This window comes from Pteronotus mesoamericanus, unplaced genomic scaffold (assembly GCF_021234165.1).
Source record: "Pteronotus mesoamericanus isolate MK-2021 breed Mesoamerican mustached bat unplaced genomic scaffold, CSHL_Meso_final contig_75, whole genome shotgun sequence".
NCBI classification, from domain to species: Eukaryota; Metazoa; Chordata; class Mammalia; order Chiroptera; family Mormoopidae; genus Pteronotus; species Pteronotus mesoamericanus.
Genome location: NW_026555249.1, coordinates 7,435,598 through 7,462,526, shown reverse-complemented (window position 1 = coordinate 7,462,526; position 26,929 = coordinate 7,435,598). Strand labels below are relative to the sequence as shown.

The window sequence follows — 26,929 nt, the reverse complement described above, 5'->3', positions numbered from 1 at the left end:
GATTTAATGCACATGTTTGGCAGTAGCTGTGCTATTCTGGATGCAACCCTAGACACTGAAAAGAAACTGAAACTAGAATTTACAGATTATTTTCTAAAAGATGTCCAAAGTTCTTCAGTTACTTCTGAAGTAATATCCTTAATACTTTTTTATTTCTTAAATTGTAATTTCCTTGTGGTTCTAACGCTATGTTCCTTATGCAGTACCTGGACAATAGCTGCACCACATACAAGGTCAGCTCAATTAAATTTTGAATAAAAAAGGTTGGTTTTAATACTAGAAAATTTAAAAGCAAATCTCAATGAAGATTGGTTTCTGATTTAGAAAAACTTCTATAGAAAATAGCCTGAAGAGGACAAAAATAAATAAATAAAACCTAAACATCCAAAATATATAAAATGCGCTGCTCTTACCTCATAGTCAGAGGATTATATCATATGTTAATTTAAACATACTTGATTTTTTTTCAGTCGAAAAGACAGACTGCAAGGTTAACAAATTTTAAAGCAAATGCTAAAGTATTCTGTAATCTCATCTCTACACTCAAATAAGGACTTTAAAAAAAATTTTCAGCATGGAAATCTTTAACATAATAGCTGTTGAAGTATATATAATACTTTTGTATTCTACTGCATTATACTGAATATAATCTTTCTTAGTGTTACTCATACTGCCTTTCAAAAAGTTGTGTAATGGCTTTGCTGTGCTTTGTTAGCACTGGATATTAGCTCAAAAACACTTCTTTTGAGAAAGGGGAAGCACCTACTTGGTTACATGTAAAATGCCTTATCAAAGTTGATTTATAGTTTTAAAAATATTTTCTCAACTGTTCATTTACAATTTGTACTTTCATTTGTGTAAATTATTCTTTTTTCATCTTTCCATTGAAATCTTGATGATTTTCACATGAATTGTCAAATATTTAATTATTACCTTTCAGGCCTGCTCTTCAGAGGCATTGTTGAGAACTCTAAGGCTATTTTTCTTTTTATTGCAAAGGCAATATATGAATACATGAAAAATATTTTAGGCTACAGATAAAAGAAGAAATTACCTGTAATCCTGTCAACCTAATGTAACTACAGTATGTTTGAGCATATTTTCTTATGGTCTTTTCTGAGCAAATGCATTTTAGTTTTAGTCATGTTGCTCCCACAACAGTTAATTTTCTTTACCGAAGGTGGGAGAATGTGTATGATAAAACACTCCTGAAAGCTTTGACTTTTGAAAGTATTTAGACAAAGCTATAAATATTATTTTAATTCTGGGTAGCTACCTAATTTTATTTTTCTTCTTATCGTTTAACTGAATTTTTCACACTAAATATGTATTAAGACTTTGCAGGGATATTGTGAGTGTAAAAAAGTATATGGGATTCACCTAACAAAATATCTTGCAACTATGAGACCAAGAATAGAATAAAGTTCTTTCTGAATAAACACATACAACTAAAGTCTATCTAGCAATTCAGTATTCTAGAACCTTGCTACTTTTAAACATGGAACACAGGCCAGGAGTGTCGCACCATCTGGGAGTTTGTTAGGAATGAAACTCTCAGACAGTACTTTCAGATATACTGGATCACATTCTGCATTAATACAGATGCTCAATGAGCATCTCAAAGCAGTGCTACTTAAATTTGCTTCCATACCTTAATTACCTGGAAAACTTGAAACAAGCACTTAACCTTGGATGCCATCCTGGAAATACTGATTCTGTGAGGACTTAAAGGGCTGGAAATTAAGATTTTTAAAGTCACCCTCCGGATGATTTTAATATGTAGCAAACTGAAAACTGCCACTTTAGAATCCCCAGATAGATGGAATCCACATCCTACTAGTAACCATCATGCCATAGCATTTTTAGTACTAGCTTGGAAACTCCTATTTCTTGTAGATCAATTTTCCCATACCAAATTAGTGCCTATAAAGCTACCATTCCTTCAAACAACATGAGTTAAGGTTCTAGAAAATATTCAAAATCTAGTACACTTCAATGTGCCCTTTCTCCAATACTCAGATTTAGAAATCGCTAAGTATTCATTGTACTTTCTACTGAAGATTTAGTAAGAAAGAAAACTACATTTTCACAAAATAAAAACTCAGGTTGCAACAAAGTCAATTGACTTTTTAATTAAACAATTTTAAATATTTGATGAATGTAGATGATTATCTTCAAAGAAATTAGGAAAAAAGTCCGTACATTGTGATCAAACTTTTACCCCACTGCTTTCTGTAAATCAGAATAGTAATACTAATAGTAAGTAAACTAAAATCTATTTTTAAAAAGATGAGAAAACATTGGGTATGAGACTATGTTAAAAGAAAGATTAACTAGGAGGCCTATTGGCTTCAGCTTCCATAATTTTAAGACCACTGAAAAAGCCATACAGCTACAGCCTTGTTGTGTATGCTGGGCATTGTTCTGTGCTACGAGCCAGGGTCTGAGACTTGGAAGACTTAAGCCCTAAATCACTTTACCAAAATAAGCAGATTTCCTATTGGAGCTAAACAGAGCAGAATCAGGGAGAACCTTGGTTCCTTGATATCTCACTTTGCCAAAAAAGTCATTTACTGAATAACTTTTCAAGTTGTTAGTGGAAATGGATCAGAGTGGATAGCACACTAAAAACTTTGCAGCCACCAAGACTGATTATTTTCATTGATTCATTCAATGAGCATAGGCAGAAATAATTTTTAAAAGCTATTGCATTAATAGTTTGATAGAAAAAAGTCATTCTTAATGGGAAAAAAACTAATAAATGCAACACAATGACTTTAACAAGAATTATGTAAACATCTCCCAAGATTGTTTCACATAAAATACATTCTTGTCAAAATGCTTCACATAAAATACATTCTTGTCAAAAGTAGTCTTAAAAAAGTCACAAAATTTAGTGTAAGTATCACTTTCATTTTTAAAAATTGTTTTGGGAAGTCTAAAAATGCAGTTCTTTTATATATTTTATTTATATTAGATATTATATACTATATATTACATATAACACTGATTATACATTTAACTTGCAGAGGTAGATTGTTAGTATGGTTTATTTTAAGGTTGCTCTTTTTCAATGATTTTCTATCATAATATATTGTACAGTGATGCAGCCATTGTAGATTATATGTTTTAACATATGGTAATGCATGTCTGTTTTTTTCCCCTACCCATTAGCTAACAGTTTTCAGAATTTTTTTTTTTTAAAGTTACAGAGACAATATTTTAAGTTTCCCCAACACTTCACTGAATTTTGACTGGAAATATATTAGACCAATAATAATTTAGGAATAGGCATCTTCAAAAGTTTCTCTAGTTGCCTTTCTCAAAGCTTTAAAGTTTTCTTTACATGTCACATACAATCTTCATTAAGAACGATTAAGAAGCCCTAGCTGGTGTGGCTCAGTGGCCTGAGTGCAGGCCTGAGACTCAAAAGGTCACTGAATCGATCGATTCCCAGTGTGGAGTCCATGCCTGGGTTGCAGGCCAGGTCCCCCAGCAGCTGGCATGTGAGATGCAACCACACACTGACGTTTCTCTCCCTCTCTTTCTCCCTCCCTTCCCCCTCTAAAAATAAATAAATATTTTTTAAATGATTAAGAAAAAAGCATTAAAAAACTGCTCTTTTCATACATAAAAAACAAAATTGAAGAAAGTATTCCATAGTCAAGTCCAACCCTGACCTTGTAAGCAAATTGCAGGCTTTTCTGCTCAATCAACCACTATTATTAAGTCCTAAATCTTCAAACAAGAATCTTCCATTAGTGGATCTCCCTTAAACAGGAGAAGACTTTTATATCAGAACCAACATAGAAATAAAAGTATATAGCAAGAGGTGAATTTATTCCATAAAGAACACTTTGTAGCAATACTTCTCAACAGATTATTCAATTCACTTCTTATTAACCTTTTCCGACTAACTTCTGACAAACTATGTACTTCTGTTCTTGACTGATAATTTTGGGACAATTCAGCCTTATGAATTAACAGTAATTCACACACACACACACACACACACACACACACACACGTGCACGCGCGCCCCCCACTTTTGCTTTTGCAATGCTCAACTCCTTATACTAATCCCAGAGGGAATTATGGTAGGTGGCTTCTAAGATCATCCTCCTGGTACTTAGGCCCTTGCATAACGCCCTCCTCCCAAGTGTAAGATGGAGCCAGTGATTTGTTTCAAACAAACAGAATACCACAAAAGTGATGGCATGTCACTTCTAACGTTAAGTCATTTCTGAGGTTAAGGGATGGCATGTTACTTCTGAGGTTGTTGCTTCTGTCATGAATACCCTCTCACTCTAAGAAAAGTCAGCTGCCATGTTTTCAGCTGTGCTAATAACAAGGTCCGTATGACTTGACAAGAAACTGAAGACTCCAGCCAACAACCAGTGAAAGCCTGAAGCCTACCAACAGCCAAGGGAGTAAGCTTAGAAGCAGATCCTTTGCTAGTTGAGCCTTGTGATGACTGCAGCCCCCACTGATACTTTGACTATAATTTAGCAGGCACCCAGCTATTTTGTATGCAGATTTCTGGTCCACAGAAGTGTGAGATAAAAATGTTTATTGTTTTAAGATGTAAATTTTGGAGTACTCTGTTACATAGCAATAATAACTAATAGTTTTTTAAACAATTTCTAAGAATAATTTACAGAACAGTAAATTACATTCCCAGACCCCTTAGTAGATGCCTGAAATTGCACATAGTATCAAACCCTTATAAACACACACACCATTTTTTCCTATACTTACATACATACCTATGATAAAGTTAAATGTATAAATTAGACACAGTAAGAGATTAATACCTAATAATGAAATGGAACAATTACAACAATATAATGTAATAAAAGTTATATGAATGTGGTATTTCTCAAAATATCTTATTGGACTACGCTCACTCTTCTTGTTATGATGTAAGATGATAAAATACCTGTGTGATGAGATGGAGTGAGATGAATGATGTAGGTTACTGTGACACAGCATTGAGTTACTACTGACCTTTTGACAGAAGGAAGGTCAAAACTAACATGAATTTTTTTTCCTTCTTCACAAGTTCATGGACAGAAGATTCATTTTTACTGTACATCTTAGCAACCTTGATATACATTTTTTTTTCTTTCCTTATTAAGAACTTTCACCTTTTCACTTAAACAAAGCAACCATTTTTATGGCTTCTCTTTGGCATATCTGAAATGTCAGCATCTCTACTCTTGAGCTTTAAGGTCATTCTTAGGTAAAGTATGGGAGAATAGTATGTACCTCGTGGAAAAGCTGGACAAAGGGTGGATGCATGCCGTGGGCTGGACAGTGCAAGATTTCATCACACTACTCAGAACAGTGTGCAATTTAAAACTTTTAAATAGTTTATTTCTGGAATTTTCTATATAATATTTTAGGATGTGGTTGATCATGGATAACCGAAACCACAGAAAGCAAAACCATGGATAAGGGGGACTCCTGTTTATTAATAGTTTAATAACATTCCTTTTGCACAAATATGCTACTGTGTGTGCTTATGTTTATAAGCTCTCCTATATTATTTCTACTGAACCTCATAAACAATCCCAACTGGTATAAGAGCAGATATAATTCCAATATATACCTTATATTTAAGGATACTAGCATTTAATCTAATATGTTCCTTTCTATACTCAAAATTCTTAAATAACTAGTTCATTCCTGGACATGTGGCTTATCTATGATGCGTCCTCTTTTCTTAAAAAAATTTCCTCTAAAGGATAAGGCTGTCAGAAAACTTAAAAAAAAAAAAATCCTAGTAGCAATCTTGAGATGCTATATTGTCCCCTCGATTATTAGTACTACTGAAAGAAAGCAGCCTACTGTAATGATTTTTCATAATCTAAGGAGTAGACTAAAATCACAAAATGAGTGACAATAATTAAGAGATGGCAACATTGAACTAAAGTGCCTCAATACTCACCTAAAAGTCTACTTTTAGCTTGTTTCTATGAATTTACTCAGCTCAAACATTTAGTGAGCACCTAAAGTCCCAGAAACTGTACTTAACACTGAGTTAAATTGAGATGAGTAAGACGTAGTGCACCACTGCCCCCTCTCCTAACTTATCAAAGGTTCCCAAGCTAAGAGAAGAAGATAATTATAATAGGTATTATAATAAAGATTAAAGGGGGGAAAAAGTGGGAGGATAGAAGGGAACAAGTTCTGCCTAAACAAGATAAAAAAGCATCACAGAAAATATGGGATTATGTTGGAACTTGAAGAATAAATAGTAACTTGCCAGGTACCCTGACAGACACAAGAAAAATAGTTAAAAATAAAAGGAATATGTTATGCACTGTGAACGAGATTTGTATGGATTCCCACTAGCAGGTTCATGGCTAAGACTAACAAATCAGACCCTGACAACCACATTTATTTACTTAAGAAAACGAGGCATATACCATATGCCTGGTACTTGTGTAATACTCAAATCCTATGTTAGAAAATAGAAATAAAGCAATAAATCTGAATAGGATATTAAGTTCTGGACCTCAAGGAGCTTAGAGTCTAACTGAATTTAGAGGGAGCCCGTGTTCATTTTAATTATGCCAACTTTGAAGTGCTTACAGGATTTCTCTTTTATCTCCTGAGGGAGTCACATTCACTTTAAGCATTTGTAGAGTAGGAATAACATAGGTATACACCAAAGGACTGCAGCAAGGATTAAATAACGCCAAGATTGGAAATAGCGAGCTCAATAAATACATGGCGGGGGGGCAAAAGTAGGGTTATAGTTTTGAGTATGCAAAACAGTTTATTCTTGTACTACTATTTATTAACTATTGTTTTATCTTCCATACGGAAAAGTGTAAACGTACTTTTGCCCCACCCTGTATTAGCCATTATTGCTATTACTACTATCATCATCATTACGAATAAGTCAATTAAAGGTATTAGTAAATAAAGAATTTTTCTGTTTTCTAAACCACAAAGAAGAAACACAAAGAACTTTCTGTTTAGCTCCTTCTAGATTCTATAAACAAAGTATAAGAAGTGATAAAGTTATTCATCAACTAAGGCATTAAGAATCACTAGGCTGTCATAATACCCCCCCAAAAAGGTACTGAAAACTACACCAGTTCTATCAGCAAAGTCTCTGATGATACAATCTAGCATTGATCTTATTTGAGTACTACCAGGATTTTAAACTGTGTATATTTAAAAAGTAATACTGAGTAACTCAGAGAGAAAGCCTTAATTCACGTTGGCCGTAAACTATAAAAAGTAAGAATTAAAATACACTGGAAGGAATGTTCTCAAGGGCATGAAGAAAGAGACTTGCAGTTATTGATGAACGAAGAAAAAAAAAGAGGTATCCTGAAATGAAAAAACAATCAAAGAAAGGGAAACTTAGGTTTAAAATTGAAAAAAGTTCACAGAATCAGAAGCCAAATATGTCTCTGACCCAAGTTTTAGAAAACAATCTTTTGGAGGTAGTTCATTATCAATTAATTTAAAGTTACCATTTTTAAAAGGGCACAACACTATCCAAAGTGCTGCATGGTTTCTTTCAGCTAAATTTCTTTCTACAAAATCCTTCTGTTCAAAACTCAATACAAATGTTTTCTCTGAAAGAGAGACTCCCCTAGGAAGGTATAACACAGAACAAGCAAATGATATAAAACATTCACAGAGGATCAACTGAAAAGAAATACAATACATATTAATTTTTTAAGTACCTATAAGGCAATTCCATTGTACTTGCTATTTTTTTATGCTGGTAAAATCTAAGGTAAAACAAATGTTCAACATAGAGAATAAAACTTAAAGAGTTATTTTACTCCTCTCACCTTTTACCAACCCTCTCTTTAAGCTGTAACTTCTTGTCCTAAAATTAATCAAGGAGCTCTCCCAGGACTCTCTTTTAATGTGTCTATTAGCTTCTGGACCCAATGCCTGACTCCACTGAGTTTCAATAGCCAACTTTCCAAAGTGAGAACACCAAGGAAATGTTTGAAACCATGACAACTGGGAAACCATGAGCAACATTAAAAGAATGGTCAAATACTTTATTTGATTTTCAAAAGCAAAGACTTGAGATTTTTCTAAGGTAAAATAAAAATTCAATTTTAAAATTCTCCTTTAAATTTATTTCATACTATTTTATAGTTTAAGGATCCAAAGAGTACTACATATAATATCAATCTGTGTGTAAGCTCTTCAAAGAAGTGGAGAAGCAGTACGAATAAAGAGATTAAGAGTTCAACCCTGACCAGTGTGGCTCAGTTGGTTGATAGCTGTCAAGCAAAGCAGAAGGTCAAGGGTTCAATTTCCCAGTCAGGGCATGTGCATGGGTTGCAGCCCATCCTGGCTGGGGCTAGGGTGGTGCAAGAGGCAACCAATTGATGTTTCTCTCACACATCAATGTTTCTCTTCCTTTCTCCCTCCTTTCCCCTCTCTCTAAAAATAAGTAAGCAAAATCTTAAAAATAAAAAATAAAAAGAGTTCAAAACCAGTTTTTTAGAATGAAACAAACTTGGGTTCCAATTCTCCTTCCTCCTTTTTCAAGCTATATAACCCTGACTTCCTAAATTTCAATTTTCTCACCTGTGAAATGCAAATAATATCTACCCCATGATTTTTTGTTTTGTTTTTTTCCCCTGAGTGTTAAATAGAAAACACAGGGTGGGGCAAAAGTAGGTTTATAGTTGTGACTACATGAAACACTAAGTATCTTTGTATTATTATTAATTATTGCATTATTTTCTATGTGAACTGTGAAGCTACTTTTGCCCCACCCTATACAGAAAACTTTTGATAAATGTTCTTTTTTTTTCCTTTTTTTTTTTTTTTAAATAATGGGGGGCAGGACCCTGGATGGGTGGCTCAGATGGCTGGAGTGCCATCCATGCACCAAAAGGTTTGCAGGCTCGACTCCCCATCAGAGCACATACTGGAGGCAGCCAACTGATGTTTCTCTCTCACACTGATGTCTGTCTGTCTGTCTGTCTCTCTCAAGCCAATAAACACATCCTTGGATGAGGATTAAAAAAACTAAAAGGGGAGCAGGGCAAACTACCCTACCTATTTTTATATTTATTATAATACGTGAAGGTTAGTGATAAAAACAACATTAATGAGAATGGAAGCTAAAACTTATTAAATAAGCGCTTTTTAGGGTACTTTTGCACTTAATCTTTGATGATCAAGAGAACCCATCAAATGCCAAATATAGCATCTCTTCATTTTCCTAATTGCTACTGGCACTGATTCGATTTTAGGTTCAATTCTGACTTAGATTAAAAAACAGAAACTTGAACTTGAGTAATAATAATCCATTATCACTGTTTCTTCTTTTGGCCCCCATCAGCAGATATACCTATTTAAATCATAATATTATCTGTATTACCAAAATTGAAGCTGTTAATTTTGCCTCCTTGTCTCTCTTCCTTCTGTTCCTAATTCCCTCTTACCCTCCTTGCTTAATCATTATTTTTATTCCCCCTGGACAATTCAAGCTTTCCACACAGATTACAGAAAATAAGTTACTGACCAGTGTAAGATAAAGACTTTAGAAATTACTGACCAACAGAAGTTACATTGAATCCATATACACATACACTTAGCATAGGCATTTATTTAGTCCTGCAACAAACATTTGAGATGGCCCTTACCATAGGTAAGGCATACTTACTGCTTTACATACTAAGTCACAATTCCTCAATTTTTAATCCAATGCTAATGTCCAGAGAGCACTAAATGAAAATTTGACATAATGTGGCCACGACTTTTCTTTTGAACTGTCTAATCTTACTTTTCGTATGTGCACGAGGTTTTTTAAGTCACAAAGGACTGAACAAATACGAAAAATTCTATCCTGTAACTACTGTTGGCATGTAGTAAATATTTCAAAGGCTGGAGAAGGGCAGAATCTTACTGAAAAACAAACATAAGCTGTCCTTAGGAAAAAGGGAGTATAAATTAGAACTAATAAAGTAGTTCAGCAAGGTTGCAGGATACAAGATCAATACATAAAAATTAATTTTTATGACTGGTATGGCTCAGTGGGTTGGGCATTGTTCTGCAAGCCAAAATGTCGCCAGTTTGATTCCTGGTCAGGGGACATGCCTGGGTTGTGGGCCAGGTCCCCAGCTGGGGGTGTATGAGTGGCAACTGATTGATCAATCAGTGTGTCTCTGACACATGAATGTTTTTTCCCTCCCTTCCCCTCTCTAAAAGTTAATTAATTTATTTTTAAAGAGGAGGCGGAAGGGAGAGAACCATCTATCTGTTGCCTCTCACATACCCCCAAATGGGGTCCTGCCCCACAACCCAGGCATGTGCCCTGACTGGGAATCAAACCAGTGAATTTTCTTTTTGCAGGCCAGCACTCAATCTATTGATTCTCACCAGCCAGAGCAAAAATTTTTAAACAGTCAATAGTATTAAAATACAATAGCAATGAACAATCTGAAAATGAAATTAAGAAAACAATTCCATTTTGGATAGTACTAAAATATAATAGCAATGAATAATCTGAAAATGAAATTAAGAAAACAAGTCCATTTTCGATATCACCAAAAAGAACAAAATGTATAGGAAGAAATTTAACAAAAGAAATTTGTAAAACTTGTACACTACAAAATATTTTCAGTGAAAAAAACTAAGGCCTGAAAATGAAATGAAAGGCACCCCATGTTCATGGATTGGAAGACTTAAGATGGCAATACTCCCCAAATTAATCTATAGATTCAACATAATCCCTATCAAAATTACAGCTCCCTATTTTGCACAAATGGGCACGCTGATCCTAAAGTTCACATGAAAATTCAAGAAAACCAGAATACCAACACAATCTTGAAAAAGAACAAGTTGGAGGACTTGTGCTTCCCATTTTCAAATCTTACTACAAAGCTACAGTAATCAAGACAGTATGGTACTGGTATAAGGTCAGACACATAGATAGATGGAATAAAATTGAGAGTCCAGAAATAAATTCTTATATTTCACTCAACTGATTTTTAACAAGGGTGCCAAGACCACATTCAATGATAAAAGTCTTTTCAATAAATGGTGATGTCACAAATGGAGAGTCACATGTAGAAGAATGAAGTTGAATCCATACCTCAAATCCTATGTAAAAAATTATGTAACCTGACATTTAAGAGCAAATATTAGATAAAGGTGTAAATCTTCATGACCTTGGATTAGGCTATGGTTTCTTAAACATGACATCAAAAGCACAAGCAACCAAAGGGGAAAAAAAATAAATCAGACATTATCAAGATGAAAAGTTTTGTGCCTCAAGTAACACTATCAAGAAAATGAAGAACCTCACAGAAAGGAGCAAATATTTGTGAATCATACCTGGTAAGGGACTTGTATTTAGAAAATTAAAAACTTACAATTAAAGAATTGTAAGAAGATTAGAATGGACATTTTTCCAAAGAAGAAATATAAATTACCAATAAACACATGAAAAGATGCTCAATATCATTAGTCATTAGAGAAATGCAAATCAAAGCCAGAAGGACATACTGGACACACACTAGGATGGCTATACTCTTCTGACAACACATACTGGCAAGGATGTGAAGAAACTGTAATTCTCTAACATAATAATGGAAATGTAAAAACCATGTAGCCTCTTTGGAAAACAGTTTGTCAGGTCCTCAAAGAGTTACACATAAGCAAATGACCTAGAAATTTTCACTCCTATGTATCTACCCAGAGAAACTGAAAACATGTGTCCACACTAAAACCTGTGCACAAATGTTTATAGCAGCATTACTCACAACAGCCAAAAGGTGAAAACAATCAAATGTCCATCAACTGGCAAAAGTTAGGTGCACTGATGTTCACAGTAGCACAATTTACTATAGCCAAGTGTTTGAAGCAACCTAAGTGCCTATCAGTAAATAAGTGGAACAAAAAACTATGGTACATTTACACAATGGAATACTACACAGCAGAAAGAAAGAAGGAGCTCCTACCCTTTGCAACAGCATAGATGGCTCTGGAAAGCATTGTGCTAAGTGAGTTAAGCCAGGCAGTAAAAGACAAACACCATATGATTTCACCTGTAAGTGGAGTCTAATCAACAGAACAAACAAGCAAGCAAAATATAACCAGAGACTTGGAAATAAAGAACAAATTGTCTTTGTTTTATTGCCAATACCTCTATATGGGTTTGATTATTATCTATGAACACAAAGTAACTTCACAAAAAGAGAAAGCAATATTTTGTACTTGACCATTAAAGTTCAGAATTGGAAAAAAAAAGTTAGGTGCAATGTGGTACATTAATACAGTGGCATATTATTTGGTGATAAAAAGGAATGAGGTACTGATATATGCTACAACATGGATGACCAAGTGAAAGAAGCCAGGTACAAAAAGGACACACTATATAATTCTACTTATATGAATTAAAAAAAAAAAAATTCACAGCAATAAAACGTAGATTAGTGACTGCCAAGAGCTGGGGGGGAGGGAAGAATGGGGAGTGCTGGTTAATGAGCCTGGGGCAGGGTGGGGGTGGTTCCTTTTTTGAGTGATGAAAGTGTTCTGAAACTACATAGTGATGATGGTTGCAAAACTTTGAGACAATACTTAAAAACCACTGAATTTTACCATTTCCACTTCAAAAAAGTGAATTTTATAGTTTGTGAAAATGTGAGTTTTTTCAAACTAGTTCAGATGAGCCACATAAGTTATCAGCAAACACTTGCTAAGAGCCTGCTCTAGGCAAAACACTTTACCAGGAACCACAGGCAGAACCTGCCCTCGAAGAGTTTATAATCTGATTGAAGAGACAACAGGAAAAAGAAGTGAAAATGAAACAAAATAAAACATAGCTTGATGTACAATAAGAAAATGTGGTAAGACAATTTATAACTTATATAACTAACTCCTACACACAGGTATGATTAGAAAAGAGATCACATGAATTGTGGCAAGAAGAAAAGGAGAAAGTATTATAAGGTTAAAAAAAAAAACTATAGATGACTAACCTTCTATAACCTAACTATAGATATGCTAACCTTCACTCCATCACCACCAAAAAACATAAAATCAAAGAAGGTAAGATGTGAATAGATGGAGAAAAAAAGGTAAAGTTTTTGAGTAAAGGTGTGAAGCAGAAAAATATAAAATGAGTTGTTTTATAGTAGATAATTTGTATATACTGAATATATACAATGTGTATGTGCTGTCATATGTAACAATCCAGTACAACTTTGGAGAAATAATTAATTTTAGATATCAGAGATGAAGTAAATCAAACTCCTTGCACAAAGTTATTATTTGGGTACTTTATCAGATCTAGGGCATATAGTCAAATTATGTTATGAAGAAATAGAAGTAGATCGATACCAGATTAACTTGAGCTGATTACTTTTTCTTTACTTTTTGTATCTTTCTTTGTAATAATTCACTGTAAATGTCACAAATTAGAAGATTTTAATTTAGAAATCAAAAGGTGTCTTTATGATCAAATCACAGTAAGATAACTGTCAACTAATGAAAATAACAAATATTTGCTGAGAACTTACTCTAAATGTACAGCACACTTCCAAGCATTTTACATGTTATTCTTAAGCAGTGGGTATTCAAAATATACAAGGTAGTGCAATTCGATTTTTGAGTAAACTTTTTAAACATAAGCCACTCCTAGGAACAGAACAATCAGTTCCTAATTTTTTATTTTATTCTAAGTACTGTTGCAAATTGGTATTTGATTATTTTTACTTCAATTTTTTTTTTTTACGTCTTTTGTCAAATTCATTTATAGTATCTGCTACTCTAACTTCTCTCCTCAAATCTAGTAGGTCCTCTCTAGTATCCAGCAACTACCCTCTATTCCTCAGAACTCAACACATCTCTCCATTCTACCTCTATTTTTAACTCTAATACACTAATAACTCCACTCACAGTGGTTCCTTGCTCCTTTATGTCTCACAGATAATGTTTTTAAGGAATAGGAAAAATAGATGGATCTTTTAAGCAGCATGTAAAATTTATAAAAGAAGATGAAAAAAAGTATGAGCATTGAATGCCTAGGCTTCATTGCTGAGCAAACAGCAGTCATTCAATTAACTCTCATGGAATGATTAAATAGCCTAAGAAACTGGCTAACTTATTAACTGACCTTACATCTCCAGAAAAGGATTATAGTTTGAAACAATTCCCTAGGTAATTACAATGTGCCACCTCTTGAACCAAAAAACAAAACCAAAAAGTACGTTTACTTAGATATACTTAAATCCTAGGAAAGCATTTATTTTCATTTTGACATTATGACAACTGATCAATTATTTTTGATAAATTTTAATCTTGGGCACAGGAGCTTTTGAAAAGCTACTGCCATTCCTAATTTAATTATTCTAAAAGTAAACCTCATATTACACTATCTAATATCAAACTATACTATAAGACCATAGTAATCGAAACACTGTGGTACTGGCATAAGAACACATACAGGGATCAGTGGAACAGACTAGAAAGCCCAGAAACAAATTCACACCTATATGGTCAATTAACATATGGCAAAGGAGCCCTGGCTGGTGTGGCTCAGTGGACGGGGTGCCGGCCTGAGGACCAAAAGGTCTCTGGTTCGGTTCCTAGTCAGGTTCAGTTCCAGTAGGGGTTGTGTGAGAGGCAACCACACACTGATGTTACCCTCTCTCCCTCCCTTCCCCTCTCTAAAATTAAATAAATAAAATCGTTTTATTTTATTAATTTGCCATATATATATATATATATATATATATATATATGGCAAAAGAGGTAAAAACATACAGTGGAGTAAAGACAGTCTACTCAATAAATGGTACTGGGAAAACAGAACAAATACATGCAAAAAAATAAAACTAGACAACCTTCTTACATCATATGCAAGAATAAACTCAAAATGTATTAAAAACTTAAATATAAGACTCAAAACCATAAAAATCCTAGAAGGAAAGCATGGGTAGTGAAATCTCTGGTATTTCTCTTAGCAACAGTTTTTCCTGACACATCTTCTCAGTCAAGAGTAACAAAATAAAAAGTAAGTAAGGGAAACAAAATAAAAAATAAGTAAAAACTAAAAGGTTTTGCACAGCAAAGGAGACCACCAACTAAACAAAAAGACAGCCCACTGAATGGAGAACATACTCGCCAATGATACATCTGATTAAGGGGTCAATATCCAAAACTTCTAAAGAACTTATAGACAACTCAACACCCCAAAAAACAAACAAAAAAAAAAAACCAATTAAAAAGTGGGCAAAGGACCAGAGTAGACATTTCTCCAAAGAAGACTTACAAACAGCCGACATATGAAAAGATGCTCAATATCACTAATCATCAGATAAATGCAAATTAAAACCATAATGAGACATCACCATACACCTGTCAGAATAGCTATCATCAATAAATCAACAAACAAGTGTTGATGGGGAATGTGGAAAAAAGGGAACCCTGTTATTGGGAATGCAGACTGGTGCAGTCACTATGAAAAACAGTAGGGAGGTTCCTCAAAAAATTAAAAATGAAACTGCCTTATGACCCAGCAATTCCACTTCTGTGTATATGCACCAAAAACCCCCTAAAATACTAATTTGAAAGAATACATGCACCTCTACGTTCACTGCAGCATTACTTATAATAGCCAAGACATGGAAGCAACCCAAGTGCCCATCGATAAATGAATGGATAAAAAAAGTAGAGGGTGGGTGGGTGGGTATGTGTGTCTACAGATATAGATATAGATATAGGCAGTGGAATATTACTCTGCCATAAAAAAGGATGAACTCCTACTATTTGCAACAACATGCATGGACCTAGGTGCTAGGTGAAATAACTCAGCCAGAGAAAGATAAATATCATATGATTTCACTTATTCACTGAGATCTAAAGAAAAATATAAACAAACAAAATAGAAACAGACTCAGAGATACAGAGATCAGACAGATGGGTGCCAGAAGAGAGCGAGGTTGGGGGACTGAGTGAAAAAGGTGAAGGAATCGAGAAGTACAAATTGGCAGCTACAAAACAATCACAGGGATGCAAAGTACAGCATAGAAAATATATATAGTCAATAATATTGTTCATGATTATATATGATGCCAGGTGGGTACTTGAACTACCGGCAGTGTTTATAAAGTATATGGTTGTCTAACAAATATGCTGCACATCTGAAACACAAGATAACACTGAATGTAAACTGTAAATAAAAAATAAAATTTTAAAAATCTTTAAAAGTTAAAAGACCTTTAATTGCATTTGTAAAGATAATCTCTCATGAGCAAAGTAACATAGTTCTCAATAAACGACTGCAGTTTGTAAATGAATTTCGTGTAAAACTAACAAAGGGGCAGTCTTCAGAATAAGCTAGATAAACATACACTAGGAAGGTTCTAGGAACAGCCACGTACAACAGAAAATAGTTGTACAAGAACATTCATTTTGTTATTCTAAATTTATACCACTATTGTCAATATACTGGAAAACAAAGCCTCATGGGGGAAAATGGTATTATTATATTCTGGTAATCTAAATCAAATGAGATTTATTTTTTTAAACACATAATATCTACCACACCACTTTCAGCCCTGATTTAAGACTGTTTGAGGAGGTCTTCTAAGTCAGCCTTGAAAGTAATTTCCAATTAACCATTAGTTATTTAAAACAATTTGACCGAACCACTAAATTTTAATATCCGGCCCATCCAAAATGCGTAGTGATACGGTTTTTGGTAGATTGTATTCTTATTCATAGACAGCCAAAGTAACTTTCCTTACATCAGCTTTAAAAGCTATATGCTAATTCTAATTTGTGTATCAATACCAGAACTCTAATAATAAACTGAATATTATTATGGACTTTCTTAGTTGAGGTAATAAAGGAAACCTAGGATTTCAACATGGTTTTAAAGTTCAACTTCATACAGCCTTTTAAAAAGTCAACACAGATTTAGAAATATCTTGTGATAAAAATAATCCTCTAATAAACCACTTCATAACTATACGCTTTGCCAAAGAAAAGACTAATGTCTTCTTAGCTCAGACAACCTGAAGTATTTAAATCATGTGTTCACCATACACCTCTATGTCCCATACTTCGTTTAAATTCAACATGCCTAAAACTGTAGTATAACTTCCCTCCCTTCTTCACACCCCTCCTGTCCAATTCTTATAACCTTCTCCTCCTATATTCCTAATCCTAAAGAATGGAACCTCCATATTCCAAGTCCCAGAGGTATTAAACTTGAGAGCCAAGAAGGCATCCTTGCCTCTCTTCATTCTTCATTACCCAACCTACCTACATAAAAACACCAAACTGTATTCAGGCTAATTTCTTAATATGTTATGAGCTTCTCTTCCACATTCACAGTGTCTTTATTGAATATCTCATCAATTCCTAAACAGCCTCCCTTGTCTCCATTTTTTCTGCCTACTATCTAATGTCTATTTTGCTGCCAAAAAATACTTTTCAAATACAAAAATATACTGCATTACTAAATAATTTGTTTCTTGGTTCCCCAATGCCTTTAAAATAAAATGCAGAATACTTAAAGGCATATTCATTCCTTGATAATTTGAACTCGTTCCTCTCTGTGGTTTCAAACGTCTTGGTACACTCCTTTTCCAGCCCTGTGTTCCAATAATTTAAGCATCTGCAGTTTTCCAATACTCAACTGTTGCCCCAGGTTCCTAAGTCTAATTAAGGGACTACAACACTTGGTTCACATACTATCTCTAGTCTAAATTAGGTGTCGTCACCCCCCTCCCACCAGAGCCCTAGTACTCCTACTGTACCTTTTTTGTTAATCTGGATAATGTAACACAATCTTTGTTTATTTGTCTATATTAGGCTGTAAGATCCTTGAAGGCAATGCTGGAGTCTTTTATTTTGCCACTTCTAATGTCTTACAGGTCCAGACATGAAGAAAACACTCAATGTCTGGTGAACAAGAGACTGAATCATGTGGATCATGGCCATGTCTACATCATGCTAGATGTTTCATATGTCAAATATTCAGATTAAGTAATAGCATCTATGTAAAAATTGATATTTCTTTTTTAGTCTGTTCCAATCTAGAATCTACTTACCACTTATTCTTCCCTGCAGGCTGATGCTCCCTTACCTACAACTATATCACTAGGAACTACTCCCTTCTTTCATTTATCTAATTTTTTTCTACCTTCCAAAAAGCATGCAGTTTTTCTCCACATTCTATAACTGAAGAAAAAAGAAAAAGTCTTTAACTTGGAGGTTCTTAAAAAAATTTAAGCTCTAAATTATACAATTTAGCCTTACTTCAGATACCAGAAAACTATAGGAATGGAGAGTTGCTAAACTATAAAATTTTATTGAAAATACTAAAATTTTGGTGGCTCTCTTCTAGTTGAAAACATCAGAATCAATAAAACCATAATAATTAGTGTAGGTGGCAACATGGCTCAACGGTTAGATAAAACATTAGAGATTCAGATACCTCATTCTAGAACAGTCACAAACTTATAAATTATAAGTCATTTTAAATTCTAGTTTTAGGACATGCAATGGCACTATGACATACACTACAAACCATGAATAACTGGAAAAGACTGAGGAACTGTAATACCTCTCTCCCTTTCCCATCAACACCTCCCAATTCCCAATATGCATATCTGGATTATGCAGGTCACTTTAGCCCTGGTCCTACAAACTTGTCCCTTAGCAGTGAATGGAAGCCCAACAAAGCTGGAGTGGGAATAAAAGAATACATAGATCTTTCTCTTACCCACCTAAGCAAACCCAACTGTCCAAATAAAAGTAATTAACTAATTCTTTGCTTTAAATGCTGTATTATCTTATCTTTTCTGGGCTTCATGTTTTCCTTCTTTTATAAAAGTTGCTCAGTATTTAGCAAACCCCACCTATTTCTATCACTCCAATTTGCCCTATATCCCAAAACTGAAATACAAATTTATATATTCAATAATTGTTTGTTAAGTACTTACTTATGTGCAAGCCACCACAGAGACTCAATACCCAGGCAGAATTCTCCCATCAGCCTTTGTAAAAGGCCTCTGAATTGATCCCACCTTCTCAAAAACATGGTAATTAGCACCAGGGCAAAATACAGCACCTATTATTTCTTTAGTTATAAACTCTAGATACAGTGAAGAAAACATTTACTTTGTTTTCCAAGATAGCATCACATTTTAAGATGCCCTCCACACAAGAGATATTCAGGTTATTTAAACCAATAACTCTAAGCAGGCCGTTTTGTTCAAACTGGGAGTAAAAGGAATAATTTCTTATTCTAAAGAAGCAACACTGTAAGGTTATACAAAGCCATGAGCAATAACTTCCAAATTCACAAACAAGTAATACAGTTACAACATATCTGGCTCTTGCCATTAAAAGAATATGCATTCCTAGCAACTGAATGGTATCATATTCCACTGCATTTGTTTCTTTAGCTTTTTGTTATCTGCAAGAAAAGTGAAAATGTCATTGAAGTGAACTTGTTTCCACAGAATAGGAAAGTCAATTAAAAGGCTTTCCTTGTCCTTTCCCCCTCCACTTCCCATTTTCTTCTCAATTCAGACTCTGCTCCTGAACATATAAGCACACAATATTGAAATGAATGCACACATCCATGAAATGTAGTAGTCTAAAAGTAAGGTATGGAAAGATAAAGCCTGAGTTCAAACTGTTCTAGTTGATATACTAGGCAGTGAGTAGGAAGCCCTAGATTTGATATAATGGAATTGTGTACAGAAGACAGTCAGTCACATTTAGGTTATAAAGCAGAAATGTTACTAAAGATTTCACTTTAATTTTAAATACCAGAGCCCAAGTATATGAACAAAAAGTATCCTAACACTAAATACATTTTGTTTACAATTACCTCTAAATCTTTCTTAAAATGCTAGGAACAATTTCATTTGACAAATTTTATGTGCATGCCTACTCTCAGAATCAAACAGTAGAGGAGGACTGGGTTCAAGTGATTTTCAGGGAGGTGTTATGAATGTCAGGACTGGTGAACAATTGGATTGGCAGTACAGTAAAGGGGAAGGGTCAAGCATTATCTCCAAGTTTCTAGTTTAGGCAACTAAGCTGATGATAGTGGAAACATTAACCTACTTCACACAGTCGTAAGAATAGTTTTCTTTCCTTTGGGGTAGACGGGTAAAAGTAGGGAAAGAACTGAAGGATGAGTTCAGATTTATATGTTTTCGAATTTATAGTATTTATGGAACATCAGGAGGTGCCTGGTAGACTGTTGGATCTGTCTCAGAAGAGAAATATATCCTGGAAATAAATTTGTGAGTCATCAGCACACAGGTAGTAAGCAAGTAAAAAGTCATGTGAATAGATGAGATCAATGGGAAGAGAGAAAAGAAGAAAAGCTGAAAAACCATCTGGGAATACCAGTATTCAAGAGCATGCAAAGGGAAGAATGGCAAGAGTCTACAAATGAGAGGCCAAATACATAGAGGAAGAATAAGAAGAGACTGATATATCCCTGAATTTAAGAAAGAAAGCTGTTTCAAAAGTGTTAGGGGATGGGGTGGGGCCTGGATAGTAAAATAAACTGGCCCCTTTCCTGTTATCTGCCCTGAACTTGAAATAGACAGCACTGCTTCTCTAACATGAAGCATTAGAAGAGAGGTGGTAACTGTTATTCCGAATAACCTATGTTCTATATTTAGTATAAAAAACAAGCATTAAACTTAAAGCAAAATGTAAACACAATCTTTGGTAAGCTATTATTGTACCATCCCTCATTTCCTGTTTCAGTTTCTAGGTGCTCTAATGTTCCAACTATGTGATGCTACCTACTTTAATTATGATGGAAAAGAGGGAAGTGTCTGGTTTACCTGCTTTGTAGAGCATCTAAACTATCAAAAGTAACTAATACAAATAAATGCCACTTAATAACATCAATTATAAGACTATTGTAGTGGTAAAAATGAGAAAGTAAAATTATGTCCAAAATAAAGCAGCCACAAAGAAATATCTAAAGCCGTTCAAAGTATTTTTGATAAACAGTATTATCAAAGATAAAGAATGTATTAGTGTCAAAATTCAGTCACCAATAAACTACTAATACACGCAACAACATGGATGACTCTCACAACCCTTATTCTAAGCGAATCACATCCGATACAGAAGCCTACATTCTATATGATTCCATTTATATGACAGTCTAGAAAAGACAAAACTGCTGGTACAGAAATTAGATCTGGTTGCCAGGGGCTAGAATAGGTATAGGACACTGATTACAAAAGGACATAAGGGACCTTTTTGGAGTGATAGAAATATTCTATGTCTTGATTGTGGTGCTGGTTGCAAGACTGTATGTTTGCCAAAACTCATCAAACTATAAATCTAAAACAGAGAATTTTACTGTGTAAATTACACCTCAATAAGCCTTAAATTACAAAAAAATTAACACATATTATTTTAGTTGAATAGCATTTTTAATGTGCTGTAGTATATTTCTTACTATAGTTAACTTACCTACAGTATTATACATAATACCTAAATTAGCAAAGAAAATAAAAACTGTAATAAATCAATCTCAAGCTAAAAACAAAGAAGTAGATAACTTCCCTTTTGCAAAAAACCCCTATATCTTACTTCCAATTCTACTGCCCAAGTGACCAAAACAATACAATCCTTACCAACAGCTAAAGGAATTGTTTTAAATTTTACTTTGATTTATTTTGATACAAAAGTTATGTTATATATGTACTGTTAAGGATGTATACAAATAAAATACTCTCACCCAAAAATAAGCCTCAAGGTCATAATCTATTTCCAAAAATATATTTTGAAATTAAACAAAACTATAATTGCCCTCACAAATCTTAGATATAGAAATAGAGCCCTAAGAAATATAATATAGGTTAATTCCAATTAATCAATTCAACAAAAATGTACTGAATAACTACAACACAGGACAAACACTATGATGGTGTCACAGACAGAAATACACTCTACTATAAAGACTGGTGGTTTAGTACAGCTGACAGACATAGGAGTAATTTATTTTATCAAGAGATACAAGTAATACAGTGACAAATGTTACAAAATGGAATGACCAGAGAAACTTTCACAAAAAAGACCGTGCTTTCTCTTTAAAAAAAATTTCTAGTCCTTGACTTGGTATTTTGAGATGTAACACATGTTTATAGAAGAAAGTAGGAATGCTATACAAATATAATGTTCATACTTTATGTCAATGTTTTTTCACCAGCAACATTTTGAAATTACAAAGATCTCAGAATTTGAGGCCTTTCAAATTGCTCTAGGTTTCATCAAGGAAAACCTATTTATTAAAAAAAGTATGTATTGTATAAGTGAATCAACTAAGTTCAAAAAAGTGTTGTTCAAGTAATGCATTGTAGGACCATGCACACTAACAACACCTATACTTACCATGCTATGTAAAAATTTGCTTAGGAGGAGATAAAGACTGTATGGACATTGACAGAAAAAGGAAGACACATATAAAAAGGGAAAGAAAAAGGGTAAAAAGATTAGTAGAATTAAATACTGGATTCCTAATTCTTGTCTAAAAATGGAAAGAATGGTAACAGTAGCTTTTAGGCCATTACATTTTTTCAGTTGGTCATTACCAAGGAAAAACTAAACTACACATAGCCTATGTTCAGATGATCAATTTCTTTAGATGAAAATTGGCAACCCACAATTCTATCAGATAAGGATAACTAAAAGTGATTTTAAATCCTGAAAGGGGTGGCAAGGAACAGGGCTTAAGAAAACTCAGTGATGTATTGCCTTGCTAGGATTAATTTCAAGGACATTTTTGTTTTGCAAATAAAAAAATTAAATATACTGTCACAAAGATTAATATTTTTAGAGTAAACTATTGTTTTTAATAATTCATTAGTGTTTCAAGCACTGTTAAGGTATCTAGAATAACTATTTTTTAAAAGACAGTACTCATATCAAAAACAAGTATGCATTTCATCAGCACGAGACTAAAGAACTGAGAAGTGTAAGTGACCCAAATATGTTAACTCTAACAAAAAGAAATCCAGCATTTCAAAAATAATGACAGAGGTCCTGAATTTCTGAGGAGATGTAAAAGCATAAAAAAAATTTTTAATAAATAAGTTAATTAATGTTGCTAATTTCATGTTTCTGCATACTGAAAAAATTTTTCCTTTCTGCCCAAAGGCAAATATATACCACAGAAAACTTTAAGAGTTTGGTATATTTATGTTAAATGATATGTTACACACATGTAAGATGGCAAAACATGTTAGAATTCCTGTTTTTAAATTATCTTCATGATCTCTTTGTAAGTTACACAAGAAAAACAATCTCACATACCTATAACCAAGCCTACTCTGTGTGGCAAAATGGTAAAAAGTTTTTAGAATTAGAAATATTTAGGTTGGAATCTCCTTTCTAACACCTGCTATCTTTGCCACCCTGGACAAGGTTCTTAAACATGATGAGCCTCAATTTCCTTGTCCATAAAATGAGAACACTATCACTAACCTCATTGGGTAGTTAGGTGGTTCATATCACGATACACATAATGGTTAAGGTTGATGGGTGAAGCATTAACTCTAGAGTCCTTTCTCCACTTTCTTCCACAGCTGTGTGACCTTGGGTTAGTTGCTTAATCATTCTATACCTCAGTTTTCTCAGGTATCTTAGGATAATAAATACAACCAAACTCATACTATACCTTAAAGAACTGACAAATACCTATACCTATAAAGTCCCTGGCAGTTTCTGGCACATGAAAATCACTCAGTAATAATACATATTACAAATGTAAAGCACTTAATACACAGCGTGACACACACAAAAAGGTCTCATTAAATCTTAGTTTTCTTAAACTAAATTCTAAATTACTTTTTGCTTTCTCTAAAATTCAAAGTCACCTCTGAAAATGAAGGTTCACCAGTAAGGATAAGAAAAAGACCATCTCAAAGGTTCTAAAGGTATTAGCTAAAGGATTCCCGATAAACCTGTACACAATGGCAACAACTCTGGAATAAGTGTACAACTTTTCAAGGGGATGACTCTGAAAGGGTCAATTTCTTTGTTTATATAAATACTGGAACTTAAAAAAAATTATCAGTCATATTACTTTATAAATTCATCATCAACTATACAACTGGTCATAAGCATTTCTATGAATGAAATCACTGTCTAAAGATGAACTTTCCCTTTCTGAATATAGATACTTTGACCATTTCAAGTCAATATAAAAAACCCACAAGTAAAAAGATCATAGATTGCTTAACAACTCAAATTTAAAATATAAGACAGCAAAGATTTACTGATTTCAAAAACATTATGTATATGCATATATATGATATGTCGTCTGAATTCTACTTTAGTTCTTTGCCTAAACAATTTCCTTGACTACATTACTTGAAAGTACTGATCTAATGAGCAACCAAAGGATAATATTAAGACTTTACTAAAGCTAGACATGTGGAATCCTAAACCCTTAGGAACACATATTTTGGTAACTCTGATCATTTAATATATTTTTTAATCTTTATTGTATTTTTTCCACTACCATTTAGTCCCTTTATACCCCCCCCACTTGATCATTTACTATTATTATAAAATAAGCAATTTTCTAACCTTTCCACCCTCATTTTTTTCACCTGTAAATTGTACATAGTAACTGTTTCTAATTCATGAGCTTCATAGAGGATTTAAATGAGATATTATGGGGACATATTTAACACAATCCCTGCCAAATAATAAGCCCTTAAAATTTTATCGAGCTAACAATGCTGGATAAAACAAAAATAATCTCTCCTAACAATATCACTTTGGGAATAGAATGGACTATGCCTTAAGACATAATGAAATAACAAACTCAATTCATTCAATTCATCAAAACTGACTCCAGATTTATACCAAACAAAACAATAATAAGATAAATATCTAAAATCATTTTATTACTTCACCTACTTGGATAAAAAATTCTGACCACATAAAATACCCTTTAAAATTATAATTATGCCCTTAAATTAAAAGACCTGGTGTTTAAAATTGTTTTTAAATCAACTAGAAACACTAAAATTCCACTCTAATGTAATTTCTAATGTAAAAGTACTATTTTCATACCAGGGAAATGTAACCGAGAGATATCAAATCTCTCTAAAAAGAGGGAAAAGCACCTTGGACTCAGATAACTGAAAAAGTTACAAATAGTATCAGTGTCAACACTGAGCAATACACAGCAGCATGACCGGACCTCAGATATTTCTTAAAGCTACATAATCTAATAAAAAATTATTGAGAGTCAGGGAATCCCTTATTCTCCCACTGACTCACTCATGAATCTATACCAATCACATGGCCTCTGATGTCAAGTTTTTCATCAAAAAGTGGAAATCATGCTGGTCACTTCTTTCACAGGGAAATGAGAATATTTATAAAGTAACTCAGGTCACCTTGAAAAAGAACTAATTTAAAGCTACAAATGGCCCTGGCTGTTGTGGCTCAGTGGACTCGGCACAGGCCTGCGAACCGAAAGGTCACAGGTTCAATTCCCAAGTCAGGGCATATGCCTGGGTCGCAGGCCAGGCCCCTGGCTGGGGCCTGTGAGAATCTGATGTTTCACCCTTTCTCTTTCTCCCTCCCTTCCTCTAAATATAAATAAAATCTTAAAAAAAAAAAAACAAAAAAAAAAAACTACGAAGAGTACTAATAAATGACAATTGCTAAAAATAGAGAAAACTCTACTTACGAAGTACATTTTAAAGCCCTGGCCAGGTGCCTCGGTTGGAGCATGATCCCATGCACCAAAATGTTGCAGGTTCAATCCCTGGTCAGGGCACACACCTACATTGTGGGTTCAATCCCAGTTGGGGCACATATAACCATTCAATTTTCTCTCTCTCTCCCCTCTCTCCCCCCCCCTCAAATAAATATATCCTGGAGTGAGGATTTTTAAATGATTTTCAAAGGCTATGTAAGACCATAAATCACCACCAAAGCCAACTTAGTATGTTCAAGGTATTAAAATAAACACCTTCAACTAAACAGTTAATTACAAGACTTCTATAAAGTTCCCAGTCAGTAATTTTCTACTCATTTTATGGCAAATAAGCATGATAAACAGAAATGAAGTGACATTTCTCCAAAAGGAATTTTTTACTTACAATACTTCAGTCTTCCCAATCACTTCATATGGAGCTGATATCTTATATATAAAATTTCAGAATTATTTACAAATTATGGTTTTCCTAATAAGCAATGGAGTGGGGAAAGTTAAATGAAATTATATAAAACTCATTCTTTAGTTTTTATATACTCTTATATTATTAATTTTTAAATCTTATTTTGAGAAGGTAAAAATACATTACCGTATGTCAAAGTATAATACAGACAGGTTCAAATGTTTCCAGCATAGCAGTCTGATGATGGATTGGTACTGAAAAAATTAAATATGAAACTAGTGTAGGAAGTCTAAAAAAATACATATCTGAGCTGGGTAGTCCAGCTCCAAATAAAGAAAATTTCACATTTGAATTGGTATAGCTTTGTTAATAATATTTTTGAAATTATTAGATCACAATGAAGAAAACCAAAAGTATATTTACTACCATACTGAAAACTTTCACTTTTCCTCTCCAAAGAGACTCTCAAAGTCTTTTCTTTCTTCAAATGTAGTTTTATTCTTTTTAAAGGTGGACAGTATTATAATGATCCTTAGCATAGGTTCAAAATGCTTTTAACTAGTAAACAAACATTGAATGGCTTTTAGTCTGCAGACTAAAGAAAAATAGTAAACCATAATGTTGAAATTTCCTTTAGGTATATTAAGAAATATTTCTCCAAATAACATAACTAGCATTGTGAGATTACTGGAGCACTATGGCTGCATCCTTTTACTGAATTAAAAAACTAATAATGGGAATACAAGATTAACCACTGGTGACTATCCCAGCCAATACAGGGGCAA

At 33.7% G+C, this 26,929-nt stretch overlaps 1 protein-coding gene across 3 annotated transcripts in view; it reads right to left on the bottom strand.

Moving 5' to 3' along the window:
- NIPBL (NIPBL cohesin loading factor) overlaps positions 1–26,929 on the bottom strand; it is a 184,713-nt gene that overhangs the window by 155,020 nt on the left and 2,764 nt on the right. Inside the window, exon 2 of one of the 3 annotated variants that reach the window (XM_054583947.1) lies at positions 26,331–26,398. The exons of the other annotated variants lie outside the window; for them this stretch is intronic. The gene's annotated coding sequence lies outside the window, so the exon portion shown is untranslated. The remainder of the gene's footprint in view (positions 1–26,330; positions 26,399–26,929) is intronic. 3 annotated transcript variants of the gene reach the window in all.